Here is an 18,020-nt window from a genome sequence, read left to right as displayed (position 1 = left end):
GAGACATTAAGATCATTTATTTCCAAGGATTTTGCTAAATTTCTTTTGACTAGTAATGTGGAATTGAATTACTGTTGATTTTCTTCTTTTCTAACTTGATCGTGATAGTGGGAGTCTATGCATTCCAACTCCTATTTTACTCTACTTGAAAAAAGTCATCACTATGACTATGCTATGAGAACTTCTCTCTCATAACATCCTACAATTTTGCTTCAAAGCTCTTGTCAGAGTATGCACTTATTGATTTATTATGTTTTATAATGTACTTCTCACTGAGTAGTTTATAAATAGGCACAGTAAAGGCAGCAGTTTATCTCTTTGGCTGCTACTGTATTGCCAGCATCTTACGTAGAACCTGGCATATATCAGGTACCAGAAAATATTTTTTTTGAATTACAGAATAAGTTTGTTTAATTTTTTCATACTGAATGTGTTCAGGTTTTGTCATTTTCTGACAAAAATGGTGGGAAGTAGTTAGTTCAGAACATTGGAAGGGCTGTGTGAGCAAGGTCCGGCAGATTAATTTTCAGCACATTTTAAACTGCAAGATTGCAGGCAAACCACTATCAATGATCTTTGTTCCATGGAACACTGAAGTCGGTAATTCTCAGGGGGAAGCCTGGAGCCACTGGAAGCTTCTGCTGATGATCTCAGCTGACTGCTTATAGCAGGTGATTCCTGGGAGAACCGTTGAAAGCCAAGGAGTACTGCCAACAATGATCTCATCTGCCTGCAAACAGCTGCTGCTGAGAAAAATGGCTTTTTCTATTTGTGAATGCCTCATTGGCAGAATCTAACCTTAAATGGTACTGGAAAGGAATTCTGGAAAATGTAGTTCTACAGCATAGATAGGGATGAGGCTAATGTCAAGATGATAAAAGGAAATTCAGCACATGGAGCCATTAGGAGGGGGTTCTGTATTAGAGTAAGAATGATCTAGTCTGTAGACACCATAAAGAGGGGACTTTTTATTTCTATTTTAAAACTTGATCTACCTCCGTTACCCAGGTGCTTATAGCAGGGATGGCTAGCAGAGAGACATAGAATCACACTTCTCTTCCATAGTGTAGAGTTCTTTCTGGAAAGTGGTTACCTGATTACTTATCCCAGCTTTTCTTGCATCTTGGTGGGACTACATAACTGCTTCTTGCCAATGCACTGTGGGCAGAAGTGGTTGTGTATTTTGCCATAAGGGGGTTAAATATTGGGCACTTAATTTTCTGAAATAATGTTTGTTTTGCCTGTTGTCTGGGTGAGTGCAGAGTGCCTAGTAGAGGGCTCTGAAGAGATCCTAGGACATAGTGGAGTTGCTAATGGAAGTATCTCAAATTTAGTCATCAGTTGGACAAAAGCTGCTGATTAGGAATATCTGATGGGATTTTCTGTATAAGAACTAAATCTTGTAGTGTGAAACCAGTGAAATTTGGGGACTGCTTGTCATAGCAAGTTGGCCAACCCTAAGTGCTTAAGGAATATTTGATAATAAGCAAATAAAGTAGAAAGACTTGCCATGTCTTTTGCAAGGTACACTGGGATCATTGCTTAAGGAGGAATGCCCTGATAGGCAGACTCTATGCTAGCAGATTCTTGTTTGCTTCTTCACCTTAACTTTGTGTTTATTCCTCAAGTATTGTTCAGTTATGACAAGGCTAGTTATGACTATAAAGGATCTCTCATTGTTAGAAATTAAAAACTTTTAAAACAAAACTTTCTGATGCAAACTTTGTAGGAAAAGTCATAGAAGGGGTTAACAGAAGTGTTATCTCTTAGCATAACTAATCTGCTTGATTAAAACACAGAACTGCTGTTAGTGCTCTTGTAAGTTTAGTAGTTCCTACCTGACAAATGAAATAAGCAAGGACCCCCAAGAGCTTGTACCATACCTAAACCTTTAATCTTGTGGCAGAATCAGGTATTGAAAATCAGCATATCATTGTTCTCTGATATACTTTTAAATCTTTCTATTAAATTGTTTTCATCCTAGCAACATAGATAAAAATGATAGCCAATAACTGAAAGCAATAGGCACTATAGTGAGTGCTTTACATGCACCACCAACTCATTAGTTCCACACACATAACAACAAACTATCATAACTATTATTCTAACCTTATTGATGAGGAACTGGATGCCCAGAGAAGTAAAGAAACATCCTAAGGCCATATAGCTACTTGATTCTTTCTTTCAGCAATAAAACACTTTATTCGTTTGTTGGTAACTTGTCTGAAACAACCAGCAGAAAGAAGTTTCTGTATAACTTTTTGCTAGGTTGTGTTAGATTATTTTGTTACTAAGTACTCTGCAGAAGTGAGTTATTTTTCTACATATTTAGCAAGAAATCTCCCAGTATCAAATTTGTTCATTTTATACTCATTTCTCCAATTCTGCATACCATATTCATTATAGAATCTTTTTTCCCATTGCTGTAAAAATCAGACCATTTGATTAAATTGGTCTCACTGATTTAAGGCTTCTCATATTGTTTCAGTGTCTTAAAACTAAAAAATTAAAAGGACTTTATAATAACTTCAATTGCATACCTATGAATATTGCTCATGTCAAGCTTTCAAAACAATAGCTAAAACTGAATAAAGTGGAAATTTTAAGTTTGGGATGTAAGCCATTTCTGTCTGCTCCAAAAACAACTGCTGCTGTGAATACAAATGCTATTATTATTATTCATCTTGTCAATTATTTATTGAGCACCCATTATTTTCATTCATCATAATAGGTACTTGCATATACAAGAATGCTAATCTTTAAAACAACCCAATAAGGTAGATACTATTATCCCTGTTTTACAGTTGAGCAAGATGAAGCTAAGGGAGATTAAAAAGCTTCCCCCATGGACATAGGACTAGCGACTGTCAGAGGTCATATTTGAATCTTCGTTCAAATCCTGTTGTCTTTCATGAGACCACACTGCCTCTCCCAACTCATTTATAAAGACACATCTGAAATATTGTCCAGTGTACTTACCTGGAATCAGAGAGAAATGCTCAGCCATGAATTTAAGGGGTTCCAGTGTGATACTATGGACTTCCAAATATACATATGGTTTTCTTCCTCCGTGTTTTCTCCACCCTGTGAATTACCTCTTAATTATTTTCCACTATCCAAGTCCTAGTCAACTAATAACATCCAAACTGTGCTTGTTTGAGGTGGTATTAGATAAATGCTAACTGGATGAATACTTCGCTTATAAAGCCTTCACAGATTTCATGCATGCAGGTGACTCCTTAGATAAGCCTGATAGGTGGAAGTGTTGGTCTTGGGGGGTGGAAATGAAGAACCAACAGCCAGCTTAGCAGACAGGTAGTAGGACATGCACTGTTTATTTTAGCTGTGGTTGTTCATTGAGGACTGTCAAGAAAAGGTATAACATCCACTTTTAGTAATAAACAGTATTGATCCCATTAACATTACTGTTTTATCACTATAATTTTATGGAACAGAAAAAGATAAAAAAGCTAGAAGATAAAATGAAGCCTGACTCAGTAAAATAAGAAGCTTTATTTTGAAATTAAAGTGTAACTTTATTCCCTGCTGGGTGGCTGTTTAACCTTACTTTGTACCTTGCTGCCCCCAAAGAAATGCCCTTGCTCATGCTTAGCTGTTCCCTATTCAGAAAAGCTTATACCCCAGCTGATCAGCCTTAGAGTCTGAGGGAGGAGCTAACTTTGTCTTGTTAGAGCAGTGATTCTACACATTGGAATCACCTGGGAAGCCTTAACAATTCTGCTGTCTGGGTTTCCTCTTCAGAGATTCTGATTTAATTGGTCTGGGCATGGGGAATTTTAAAACCTTCCCAAGCATTTCTAACAAGTAACCAAGGTTAAGAAATAGTGAACAACTACGATGGCCTTGGGAGCCTGGTTTTCACGTTGAAAATCTTCGGAATTCATAAGGTGAAATGATATTGAACAGCCACTCTTGTCACTTTCATCTTACATCATTTCTTCACAGTTTTCTTTTTCTTTCTTCTTTCTCTCTTTAGAGACCATCCAATGAGAAAGCAGGGTGGCCTCTAAAAAGAGTTGTTTTAGGAAAAGAAGCTCTCTGAGACTGGCTAAACTAGGTAACAATTCATTCTCTGACTTGGCTGGCTGGGAAATGAGTAGATTAGAGATGGTGAAAGATGAATTAGAGAGTGAGGACACACGGCACAGCGCAAAATTTAATTTGTAATTAAAATACTTGGATTTGTTTCTGGCTTTGCTATTTACTGTGTGACAAGGGTTTCTCCTTTTATGAATAGAATAAGAAAATTTGACTATTTGATCTCTTAAGGATTTTCTAAAATTTTTTAACTTTATTATTAGGGGAGACAGGCAGGAGATGTAATTGAGGTTGAAGTAACCAATGCTGGGGTAGGCTCCACTCCTTTTTGGATTTAAGGCTGGTTTGCAGAAAGCTGGGGGAAATCTTGCTTCTCCAAACACTTTCCTACCTTTACTGGGCACCATGGAACCTCATGAGGAAAGAAAGGTTTCTGATCCCAGGTAGTAACTGGGGCTTTTCCATTACTTAGTTTACATTTCCTTGACTCTGAGTTTGTCCAGGCCCATGGATTTTCTGCTTTGTGGGAATAATTGCTTTACCTCTGTGATAACCTATCCCCTCACAGCATCCCTTTCCTTGGCTTTTCTCTATTTTAATTCCCACTTCTGGACATTTACATTTTCCTGCTCAACCATTTCTGGTTCTCCATTAGGTCCAGTTGATCCCACTGAGATGCTTTGCCCTGAATCCAAAAAGCAGAGCGTTTTGTCCCTTTGAGGTGAGACGGATGCATTGGGGTTGAGACGGCAGTAGTGCTATATTTATGAGACTTAGTGATCTTATCTCTGATGGGGCATTAGGTGGCCCCATGAATTCCCTTCTTTAATAATGAAGCCCCTTCTACCTAGGCTTTCTGCACTCGATTAGAAGAGGATTGCTCTGGGGTACTGACTCCACTTTGAACCCCTCTGGAATCATAGTGCAGCATGAAAGCAGAAGAAGCGTTTCAGAGATTTAGAGAGAGAAGGGCAGCGATTTTCTTCACTGCATGGAGGTGGGAAATGATTACAATCTATCTACTGGTTCTGAAACCTGCTTGTGTGTTGGAATCACCTGGGAATCTCTATAAACTACACTGCCTGACTGCCTAATTCTACACATATCCTGATTTAATTAATGTGGGGGTTAACTGGAACTTGGTATCAGTGATAGTGATGGGGAGGTTCAAAAGCTCTCAAGATGGTTCTAATGTGAGCAAATTTTCGGAAGAAGTGATCTGTGACTTGTAGCATCATATAGAAAGATAGCATATGTTATAGAAATGTAAAATGCTACTCTGAGCAATTCTCATGAGATGTGATGGTTTTATAACTGGTAGTTCCTCCTGCGTACATTCTCTCTCCTGCCACCTTTTGAAGAAGTTTCCTGCCTCACCTTCATTTTCAATGATGATTGTGAGTTTCCTGAGGCCTCCCCAGCCATATGGATCTGTGAGTTAATTAAACCTCTTTCCTTTATAAATTACCCAGTCTCAGGAAGTTGTTTGTAGCAGTGTGAGAATGGACTAATAGAATACCTATCAGTGGGATAGCTGGATCATATGATAGCTTAACTTTTAGTGTTTTGAGGAACTTCCAACTTATTCTCCATAGTGATGGCACCAGTTTACATTCACACCAACTCTGTATGAGGGTTCCGTTTTCTTCATATCCTTGACAGCATTTTTTTTTTTCTGTTGGATTCCCTTTTTTTTTCTTCAACTTTTAAGTTCTTGGGTACATGTGCAGGATGTGAAGGTTTTTTACGTAGGTAAACGTGGGCCATGGGATTTGCTGCACAAATCAACCCATCACCTAGGTATTAAGCCAAGCATCCATTAGCTATTTTTCCTGATGCTCTTCCTCCCCCCTGGTCCCCTACATAGGTCCCAGTGAGTGTTGTTCCCCCCAACTATGTGTCCATATATTCTCACTGTTCAGCTTCCACTTATAAGGGAGAACATGCAGTGTTTGTTTTTCTGTTCCTGTGTTAGTTTGCTGAAGATAATAGCTTCCAGCTCCATCCATGTCCCTGCAAAGGACACGATCTCATTCCTTTTGATGACTGCATAGTATTTCATGGTGTATATATACCACATTTTCTTTATCCAGTCTATCTTTGATGGGCATTTGGGTTGTTTCCATGTCTTTGCTATTGTGAATAATGCTGCAATGAACATACATGTGCATGTATCTTTATAATAGAATGATTTATATTCCTTTGGGTATATACCCAGTAATGGGATTGCTGGGTCAAATGATATTTCTGCTTCTAGATCTCTGAGGAATCACCACACTCTCTTCCACAATAGTTGAGCTGATTTACATTGCCATCAACACTGTAAAAGTGTTCCCTTTTCTCCACAACCCTGCCAGCATCTGTTGTTTCTTGACTTTTTAATAATTGCCATTCTGACTGACATGACATGATATCTCATTCTGGTTTTTACTTGCATTACTCTAAGGATCAGTGACATTAAGCTTCTTTCTATGTTTGCTGGCTGCATGAATGTCTTCTTTTGGGAAGTGTCTGTTAATGTCCTCTGGCCGCTTTTTAATGGGGTTGTCTTTTCCTTGTAAATTTGCTTAATTTTGTTCTTTTTGCTTAGGATAGCTGTGGCTATACTGGGTCTTTTGTGGTTCTGTATAAACTTTAGGATTGTTTTTTCTATTTCTGTGAAGGATGTCATTGGTATTTTGGTAAGGATTGCATTGAATCTGTAGATTGCTTTGGGTAGTATGGACATTTTACAACATTGATTTTCCAATCCATGAACATGAAATATCTCTTTTTTTGAGTGTGTTCTCTTAAATTTCTTGCATCAATGCTTTATAGTTTTCACTGTAGAGATCTTTTATTTCTTTGGTTAATTCCTAGGTATTTAATTTTATTTGTGACTATCATAAATGGGATTACCTTCTTGATTACTTTTTCAAACTGTTTGCTGTTGGCATATATAGAAATGCTACTAATTTTTGTATGTTGATTTTTTTTCTCCTGCTACCCTATTGAGTTTGGTTATGAATTCTAATAATTCTCTTGTGAAGTCTTTAGGTTTTTCCAAATATAAGATCATATCCACAAAGAAGGATAATTTGATTTCTTCCTTTCCAATTAGGAGACCCTTTATTTCTTTCTCTGATTGCTCCAGCTAGGACTTCTAGTACTATGTTGAATAATAGTGATGAGAGTGAGCATCCTTGTCATGTTCCACATCTTTGAGGAAAAGTTTATGTTTTTCCCCCATTTTGTATGATATTAGCTGTGGAGTCTGTCAGATATGGCTTTTATTATGTTGAGGTGTGTTCCTTTTATACCCAGTTTGTTTAGAGTTTTTATCATGAAGGGATGTTAAATTTTATCAAATGCTTTTACAACATCAATTCAAACATTATTTATTTTTTGTCTTTTGTTCTGTTGATATGATGTATCACATTGATTGATTTGCCTATGTTAAACCATCCTTGCATCCCTGGGATAAATATCACCTCATCATGATGCATGGTCTTTTTAATGTATTGTTGAATTTGGTTTACTAGTATTTTGTTTAAGATTTCTACATCAGTGTTCATTGGGGATATTGGCCTGTGGTTTTCTTTTTTTGATATGTCTTTGTTTGATTTTGGTATCAATCAGGGTAATGCTGGCCTTATAGAATGAGTTTGGAAGTGTTCTTTCTTTTTCTATTTTTCAGAATAGTTTGAGTAGAATTGGTATTCATTCTTTAAATGGTTGGTAGTGAAGCCATTGGGGTTCCAGGCTTTTCTTTGCTGGGAGAATTTTTAGTATGGCTTCAATCTCATTACTCGTTATTGGTTCATTCCAGCTTTGGATTTCCTCATGGTTTAATCTTCATAGGTTGTATGTGTTTAGGAATGTATCCATTTCTTTTAGATTTTCCAGTTTCACATACGGTTGCTCATAGTAGCCAATAATGATCCTTTGACTTACTATTGTATCAGTTGCAATGTTGCCTTTTTCATCTCTTGTTTTTATTTGGGTATTTTCTCTTTTTTTGCTTCGTCTGGCTAAAGGTTTGTCAATTTTGTTCAACTTTTGAAAAACCAACTTTTTGTTTTCTTGATCTTTTGTATTGTTTTCTTCATTTCAATTTTATTTCTGTTCTGATATTTATTACTTTTTTGGTACTAATTTTGGGTTGGTTTGCTCTTGCTTTTCTAGTTATTTAAGACACACTGTTAGGTTTTGTATTTCAATTTTTTCTTTGTTTTTCATCTAGGTGATTATAATTATGAACTTCCTGCTTAGTACTGCTTTTGTTGTATCCCATATGTTTTGGTATGTTGTGTTACTGTTGTCATTTGTTTAAGTACATTTTTCAATTTCCTTCATTGACCCCCTGGGTTATTCAGGAGCATATTGTTTAATTTCCATGTATTTTTATAGTTTCCCAAATTCCTCTTGTTAGTGACTTCTAGTTTTAGTCCATTGTGGTCAGAGAAGATGCTTAATATAATTTCATTTTTTTGAATGTTTTAAGAGTTGTTTTGTGACCTAACATATGACTTGTCCTTGAGAATGGTCCATGTGCTGAGGAAAAGAATGTGTATTCTGCAGCTATTGGATGAACTGTTCTGTAAATCTCTATTAGGTCCATTTGATCTGTAGTGCAGATTCAGTCCAATGTTTCTTTGTTGATTTTCATGTGGAAGATCTTTCGAATGCTCAAAGAGTGGTATTGAAGTCTCCAGCTATTATTGTATTGAGATCTATCTCTCTTACTAGTTTAATATACTTTGTATATCTGGGTGCTGCAGTGTTGGGTGCATATATATTCATGATTATATATTACAATATAGTTACAATATCCTCCTGCTGGATTGAACCCTTTATCGTTATACAAAGGACTGCTTGTTCCCTTCTTATAGTTTTGTCTTGAAATCTATTTTATGTTTTCTGATATAAGTATAGCAATTCCTGATTTTTTTGGTTTCCATTGTCATGGAGTAGCTTTTTCAATTGCTTTATTTTCAGCTTATGTGTGTCTATAGGTGAAGGTGTGATACTTGTAGGCAACAGATCAATGGCTCTTATTTTTCTCTCTATTCAACCATTTGGTGTCTTTTGATTGGAGAGTTTAGTTAATTTACATTCATTGTTATAATTGATAAATAAGGACTGACCTACTTTTACCAATTTGTCATTTGTTTCCTGTTTGTTTTGTGTTCTTCTCTTCCTTTTTTACTTCTCTCCTGTCTTCCTTTTAGTCAAGGTGATTTTCTTTGGTGGTATGATTTAATTTCTTGCTCTTTAATTTTTGTGAATATATGTGGTATGTTTTTTGATTTGAGGTCACCATGAGACTTGCAAATACTATCTCACAACTCAAAACTGCTTGCATAAATGAACTAACAAGCAAAAGGACAACTGATAACTTTATGCTTTAACTTCATCCTTCCACTTTTTAACTTTTTCTTGTTTCTGTTTAATTTTTGTATACTATGTCCTTTAAAGTTGTTGTCATTAATTTGTTTGGCTCATCATTTAGTCTTTCTACTTAAGATAAACGTACTTCACCCACCACAGTTACAGTGTTATAATATTCTGTATTTTTGTGTGCATTTACCATTACCAGTGAGTGTTGTACCTTCAGTTGATTTCCTATTGCTCATTAATATCCTTTTCTTTCTGATTGAAAAACTCCCTTTAGTATTTTGTGTAGGACAGGCGTGGTGGTCATGAAATCCCTCAACTTTTGTTTGTCTGGGCAAGGTTTTATTTATTCTTCATATTTAAAGGATATTTTCACTATAGATACTACTATTCTATGGTAAAATATCTTTTTTTCATCATTTTAAATATGTCACACCACTTTCTGCTAGCCTGTGAGATTTCCATGGAAAAGTCTGATGCCCGATGTATTGGAGCTACATTTTATATTATTTGTTTATTTTATCTTGCTTCTGTTAGGATTATTTCTTTATCCTTGACCTTTGGGAGTTTTGTTATTAAATGCCTTGAATGAATCTTCTTCGGGTTAAATCTGCTTTGTGTTCTATGATCTTCTTGTACTTGGATATTGGTATCTTTAGGTTTGGGAGGTTCTCTGTTATTATACTTTTGAATAAATATTCCATACCTGTCTCTTTCTCTAACTCCTCTCTAAAGCCAATAACTCTTAGATTTTGTCCTTTTGAGGCTATTTTCTGTATCCTGTAGGTATGCATCATTGTTTTTTATTTGTTTTGCTTGTCTCCCCGACTGTGTATTTTCAAATAGCCTGTTTTCAAGTTCTCTGATTCTTTTTTCTGCTTTATCAGTTCTGCTATTAAAAGACTCGGACGTATTCTTCAGTATGCTACTTGCATTTTTCAGCTCCAGATTTTCTGCTTGATTATTTTTAATTATTTCAATCTCTTCATTAAATTTATCTGATATAATTCTAAATCCCCTCTCTGTGTTATCTTGGATTTCTTTGAGTTTCCTCGAGATAGCTATTTTGAATTCTCTGGAGGTCACCTATCTCTGTTTTGAATTCTTTGAAGGTCACATATCTCTGTTTCTCCAGGATTGCTCCCTAGTGCCTTATTTGGTTCATTTGGTGAGGTCATGTTTTCTTGGGTAGTCTTGATACTTGGGAATGTTCTTCTGTGTCTGGGCATTGGAGAGTAAGGTATTTATTGTAGTCTTCACAGTCTGGGCTTGGTTGCACTTGTCCATCTTGGGAAGGATTTCCAGGTATTTAAAAGGTCTTGAGTATTGTGATCTAAGCCAGATTTGCATTAGTGGGTACCTCAAGCCCAGTAACACTGTAGTTCCTGCAGACTCATAGAGGTACCGCCTTGATTGTCTTGAATAAGGGATCTGGAAGAATTATCTGAGTACCAGGGAGAGACTCTTGTTCTTTTCCCTTATTTTATCCCAAATGGAGTCTCTCTGTGCTGAGCCATTTGAGCTGGAGGTGGGGTGATACAAGTACCCCTATGGCCACCACCACTGGGACTGTGCAGGGACTCGACTCACCCAAGGCTCACTGTAACCACTCCCTGGCTACTGCCTATGTTCACTTAAGGCCCTAGAGCTCTATAATCAGCAAGGGGCAAAACTAGTCAGGCTTGTGCCCTTCCCTTCAGGGTAGTGAGTTCCCCCAGAGTCCAGGTAGATCCAGAGATGCCATGTGGGAGCCAGAGACTGGAGTAAAAAACCTTAGAAATCTGTCCAGTGTTCTAGTCTACTGTGGTTGAGCTAGCCCTCAAACCACAAGACAGTCCTTCCCATTCTTTCCTCCCCTTTTCACAGGCAGAAGGGCCTTACCCTTGGCCACAGGTTCATGGAACATACTGCCAGGCTACCACTGATATTCGCTCAAGGCCCAAAGGCTCTTTGGTCAGTTTGTGGTGAATGTTGCCAGGCCTGAGACTCATCCTTCAGGGAGGTGGGCTCCCCTCTGGTCCAGGGCTGGTAAAACAAACTCTCTTTTGAGAATTGCACAGGAACCAAAATGCCCATTCTTTGTGTTTTTGTTCAGACTTCTAGAAGGTGACTGCAGAACATGAAAAGCACAAAATGAAAACAAGGGAACATAAAAAACAAGCAGGAGGATGGTTTTTACGATGAGGAGAAAACACTGTGAATCTCAAATATGTCAAAATACTTTCTGAAGTAGTTTTAGAATCACTGTTTATTAAATAAGTGAATTAATAACATGGTGTTTGAGTTCTAGGGCATATAAAGAGGTTCCTGGCTTTAGAGACCTCGCAGGCTAAAGAGTGACATGCAGCTCTATAATTTAAGGAACACTATTATAATACTGATAGAATACAAAGTACTATGAAAATTTAGGGAAGGAGATAAAATGCATATTAAGGCACCAGAAGGAGGAAAGGGCCTTTTGACATCTGCTCCTAAAAGAAAACATGATATCAGCAGATCTTGCTGGAGAGGGCAGAGAGACACTCCCTCTAACCAGTGCTTCCCCACTCATTTGCTCATAGTGAGGAAAGACTGACCATATTGGGAAGTCCTTGAAGTTTTTCAGTGCTGAGTTGTGTCATAATGCTAGCTGTGCTTTAGGAAAAGGCCTGGGATGCTAGAGTGGAAAGTGAATTTGGCAAAGAGGGGTTTAAAAAAGAATTTAGGAGACTTGCAATAGTTTAGGAGAGAGACTATAATTTGAGCACTGAAAGCAGAAAGAGTCAACAAGTATTAAAGATAGGGCTTGAGGGCTGAGTCACACATGATGGGACTGTTGGATAGATTAAATAAAGAGAAGACTGAGGCAAATAAATCTGCCTGAAAAGATTTTTCTAATAATAAACTCACAATGTTTAGGCATACACTGATGCTTAGCATTAGATAAACCAATTGGCATGTATTACCTAGGAGGCAGGACTTTATACCCATTTCATGGATGAGGCAGCAGAGGTTCCACAGTTAGTAACTTGCTGTGGTGCTAACCTGTAAGTAGAAGAGTCAAGACTTGAACCCAGCTCTCTATTACAGATCCTATGTGTTCTTAACCATGCTATAGAGGGGTCTCTGAGGGTGATGGGCATCTGTCTTATCACTCCCTGAAGGTTTAGGATAAGATAAAATGGGCATGTAAAGAAAGTAGGTGCCCAGAGTCATTTCCTGCCATTAAAGGCTGCTCAGACTCTAGAAGAGTGAGGATGGGAAGGCTAAAAGTAGCCATGGTAAGGCTTAGAGCAGCAGTTCTCAAATTGTGGTCTCTGCATCAGCACATCAGCATCACCTGGGTACTTGGTAGCAATGGAGATTCCAGGGCCTTCTTCAGACCTGCTGAATCAGAAACTCTGTGAGCTCTGCAATGTGTGATTTAACAAGCCTTCCAGGTGATATTGATGCCCAATAATGTTTAAGAACCACTATCTTGGGAGAATGGCTTCCCTTTCCTGCCCTACTCTAGGCCCAGATGCAAACATGTGAGCAATGATTGCTGCTGTACAGGCCCAGGAACAGACCAACCAGCTGTGGTGTGGCCCGGGCCTCAGCTTGGCAAGAGTTAGAGTAGCAGACCTTGGCTTTAAGGGGCAGGGATGGATGGCATGCCTCCCATGGCTGTGACTGCTTCACTTGTTTGTGGAAGATCTTACTCTTTTATTTTCATGCATAGGGGCTGATTTATTTCTCCTTGCTGATGCCTCTGTGGGTCCTGCATGTGCCTTTCCTGTTTAATGGCCCCCTCTACTCTACCAGGTGAAGTGTTTGCAAGACTAATCAGCCAGAAGGTGCAGTGTGACTATGAGCTGAAGAGGAAGGACAGGGAGCTGCAGAAGCTCAAGGAGTGGGGGCAGCAAATGCGGGAGATAGCAGATGATGCAGGAGCTACCTGGGAAGTGAGTATCAGGAGGGTTGAGGGAGGCGTTTCCAGATGCCCCCAGCTCCTCTGTGGCTCTTTTGATGTCTCCTCAGTGTCCACACTGAGCTCGAGTGGGATCTCTCTGGAGGGAGCAGCTACTGGGATCTCTTTCCACAATTCTTCCCAAAGATTTTGCATCCCTATCTTGATGCCCTAGGGCCCCGAAGTGAGTATTATTAGACTCCTTCTCACTTTCTACCCTGGAAAACATCTCCAGACATTGGATATTTTGTCTTCCGGAATAGTCTTCCTTATTATTCATCCTTCCTCTCCTCTTTTCCCACCCACAGGCTGACATTCTCAATGACCTAAAGTGTCAGATAGGAGCCAGCCCATAGGTAAAATTGGCAAAGCTCAAAGCAAATAATATGGGGATGCCTGTGTGTAGGTAGAAGGGAGGCCAGAGAGTAAAAGCATGGAAAAACAGGGCTAGCATGCTTGGGTTAGTTTTGTAACTATTCTCTTCTTTCACCTGTCTGCTCCATTTGGTAGAAAAGAAGTGAGTTGTTCTAGATAGTGGTGAGAAACTTTGAGAAGCAGATAGCAGCAGTTTCCAAGGAAAACGAGAAACTCAAGAAGTTGTTGACTATGCTAAACAGGGATGTAGCTGAACTCTTGAGCTGCCCTTCATCAGACCTACTGTAAATTTTTATGTGGTAGAAACAGGATTAAACCTCAGACCAGGCTCCTGCCACACAAACAGGTCTTTTTCAACTGTTCAGGAGAGTAGCTGGTGATGTTTTCTTTTCTCCAGAAACTTACCCTGCTTAGCACAAGACAGCTGGGTAACAATCTATGTTCTAAAGGTTGTCTACTTCGGTCCTCCAAAACTGCAGGCTTGATGAATTTTCTTTATCGAGAGCAGGCTCAATTTTCCCTCTCTTTTACCAAGCAGAGAACCCAGGGGACCAAATCTGTGGACTGTGGTGTCTTGTGGAAGCACTAGAGTTGCCTAGAGAAGGAAATATGAGTACTCAGAGACTCAGATGGTTCCCTGTGTGGGTAAGAGCTGGGACCAGTGCTTTTCTTACAAAACACACAGCCCTGGGACCTGGAGGCTTGAAACCCTCCTCACATGAACTCTACATCCTCACATGAACTCCCACTGGCCTGTCCTAGGCCAGGAGACAGAACCAGCATCAGCATCAAGGACCATGACCATGACAAGGAACTTGTCCAGCTGCAGCAAGAGATACAGAAGGTTGGGACTTCATTCACTGGCAACAGTGGTGCTTCCAGGTGAGAGATATGAAGGGGCTTCTCTATGCTCAGGCTGTAAGGCAGGGACTTCAGTCACTGGGGACTGCTTTGTGCAGAGGCAGCTTAGTTCTGGAGGGATGCTGTCAGCTCACCTCCAAGGTTCCTACTTCCTGGAGGCAGAGCAGAAGTTGCAGGAGGCCCCAACCGCTTTTGCCTATGGGCAAACACACTGTAAAGCAGAGAGAGCACCTTATTGCAGCTGCTGTCCTTCTGGGCTAAGAGACAAACAAGAGGGGCTTACAACATGGTCTCTGGGATGCAGATGTCCCCAGTCCTCTGTGGGTCTTTTGATGTCTCCTCAGTGTCCACACTGAGCTGGAGTGGGATCTCTCTGGAGGGACCAGCTACTGGGATCTCTTTCCACAATAATTCCCAAAGATTTTACATCCCTATCTTGATGCCCTAGGGCCCTGAAGTGAGTATTGTTAGACTCCTTCTCACTTTCTACCCTGGAAAACATCTCCAGACATTGGATATTTTGTCTTCCAGCTTAGTCCTTTTGACTGAAGCCCTCTTTTGATGTCTGTCTTGGTCCATCAATCTCTCTCAAAAGCTCTAGAAAGGGACCCTAATTCTTCATGCTCTGTTCCCTCTTCTATCTCCAGGCTCTGCCAAATCTCAGGCAGGTGCCCTTGTGTCCCAGATGTTACCATGTTGGAAGGATGTACCCACTTCTTCCAGGTGGAAGGTAAGGATGAGGACAGCTCTGTGACGGGTTCAGGAATGGGCTTGGTGGTCAGAAGTAGGCACTAGCAATGTCTGTGTGTGTGTGTGTGTGTGTGTGTGTGTGTGTGTGTGTTCCTCCTTTTCCCCATAGTACGCTGGAGCTATTGCAGACCCAAGGGAACAATCTCAACTTGTCACCTGACTTGCTAGACTGCTTCCTTCCTCTATCTATTCTAGAGGAATAGATAAAGTCTATTCCTCTAGCACTTCAGAAGTAAAAGGGATAGAGAGAAAAGGGTTAGCTTTTATTTAGTTTTCGATGTTGGGGAAAGCCTTATTCTTTGAATTGTTCTGAGCCTTACTAAAGCAAATAAAGCCTTTACTGACATAGTTATTAAAGGTTGGTGTATTGGTTTTAAGGGAGAATGAATCGTGGAAGAAAATATGTTGGGAGTTTAGATTAAAAGGTGGTATGAAGTCTTTTTCCCTTCAAAAAATAAGATAAAATCTCTTATATTGGGCAAAGACTAAAAAATAATGGATAAAATTCATGGGCTCTCTTCATGACTCCACTAAAATCTTACTCCTATTCCTTTCCTTTTTTCAACTCCTTATCTTAATGGAGATTTAGAGGAGAGAACTGATGTTCCACAGTAGAAAGGAGCTCTTGTGGAAATGGAGCGGTAAGGGCACGATGAAGGACTCAGAGAGTTGAGTTAGGAACATGAGTTTAAGAGTCTCCAATAGCATCTGTAAGTTTTCACACTTGAAAACAGAGGTAGGTAGAGGACGGGAGAGGGGAGTAAGTACCAGAGAAGAGTTTTCAGTAGGTGAGGAGACCAGCGCCAGCTTGGCTGGAATGGAATACTTCCTCCTTTACTTTCCTGGGGCTGTTCTGTGTCAGTTCAACCAGCTGCCTTTTTGTTTTCCCATGGGATAGGATCTGTAATTGGAACTGCAACATTCTTTCTAATTCAGGTAGCTTCCTTCTTCCTCTGGTTCAGTCAGAACCTGCAAATCAGGCATTTTTTCTACTACTATTAGGTTTTTTCTTTTTTTTCTTTAAATCAAAGAATACTTTCTCTCCACATGGGAGTTTTGCTGGATTGGCCTTGTTCTTGGTCTGCTGTTCTTCCTGATACTTTCTCTCCTTGGAGTTAGCAAAGGGTGGATAAGCCCTAGACTTAACTTCCTCCCTTGCTGGTAGTATTTGTGAATAACACCGACAAACAATGTAAGCTCAATGTCTGAATTACTTAAAGAAGTGATAATTTGGTTTTGGTGCAGCCTGAAGAAGAGTGAAGGTGGGAGTCAGGGACACCGTGAACTCTAAGGGTGGTTCTTGGATGTTATCTAGATGGATAGCCCGTCCTGTATGTGAACCATTCCCATATGTGATGATTAGTATTTAGGTCTATCTAGCTTTCCTTATCAGCAAGGAAAAGAGAACTCAAGAGGAGGGACTATTTTATTCATAAGAGTTTATGCAGTCACCATGACCTCTATACTCTCCTTCCCAACCCTGCCCAGCTCTTTTATTTTTGTTGGTGTATTCTGAGTTTTGTCAGCATATAGTATGTATTTCTTAAAGATAGTATATCTTTTTCTTTCAAAAACTAACACAAATATTTTGCAGAACTTTACAATAACTTCATAGTTAGTTATATATTTACACGATGGTGGGCATGATATTCTTGGTTGACTACTTAATAATCGTTTACTTCCCCTCTTTCCTGCTCTCAGGTATCATCTGTCCATCATAGAGCTTAAAAGTGACAAATACTTTCCCAGCTTGCCCTGTAGTTAGAGATCGCCATGTAACCTAAATCTGACCAATTACATACAAGGATGGCTGGAAATTACCTTTGTCTTTACAGAAACTGTTGTACTAGTCCACTGAACCAAACCGACAATCACATACTCCAGTCCCTGTGTGAAACCATATTAAAGCTCCCATTTTCACAGCTAGTTTTGGACAAGTATTCTGTGACTTACCACCTGATGGTCTTTTATATCATGACTTGCCTACTTTTCAGCTCTGTATTTTGCATTGTTGGTTGTTTGAAATATTTCAAGTACTTTTTTCAGGACAGTTGCAAGAGTGGTATGCAAGAATTTGAGGACATATATCTGAGACTGGTTAGCCCGTACATATGAGTTAGTTGTTTCAGTATGGATATCTTGGTTCACATTTTCTCTAAGATTTCAATAAAAATTGTCTCATTATTTTCTGTCATCTAACATATTCATTGAGAAGCTCAAGACCAGCTTCATTTTTCTTCTTTGTCTCCCCCCACCCCATATTTTACCATGATGTAACAATGTTGGCTACTTTTCCTTATTTTCTTAGTATATCATGAGCTTTTTTTTTTTTTTCATTGTTTTATTATACTTTAAGTTCTAGGGTACATGTGCATAAAGTGCAGGTTTGTTACATATGTATATTTGTGCCATGTTGGTGTGCTGCACCCATCAACTCGTCAGCACCCATCAATTCATCATTTATATCATGTATAACTCCCCAATGCAATCCCTCCCCCCTTCCCCTCCCCATGATAGGCCCCAGTGTGTGATGTTCCCCTTCCTGAGTCCAGGTGATCTCATTGTTCAGTTCCCACCTATGAGTGAGAACATGCGGTGTTTGGTTTTCTCTTCTGTGATAGTTTGATGAGAATGATGGTTTCCAGCTGCATCCATGTCCCGACCAAAGGAC

The sequence above is a fragment of the Rhinopithecus bieti genome, unplaced genomic scaffold, assembly GCF_001698545.2.
Source record: "Rhinopithecus bieti isolate Rb0 unplaced genomic scaffold, ASM169854v2 scaffold_6947, whole genome shotgun sequence".
In the NCBI taxonomy this organism is placed as follows: domain Eukaryota; kingdom Metazoa; phylum Chordata; class Mammalia; order Primates; family Cercopithecidae; genus Rhinopithecus; species Rhinopithecus bieti.
This window is presented reverse-complemented; position numbering follows the sequence as displayed.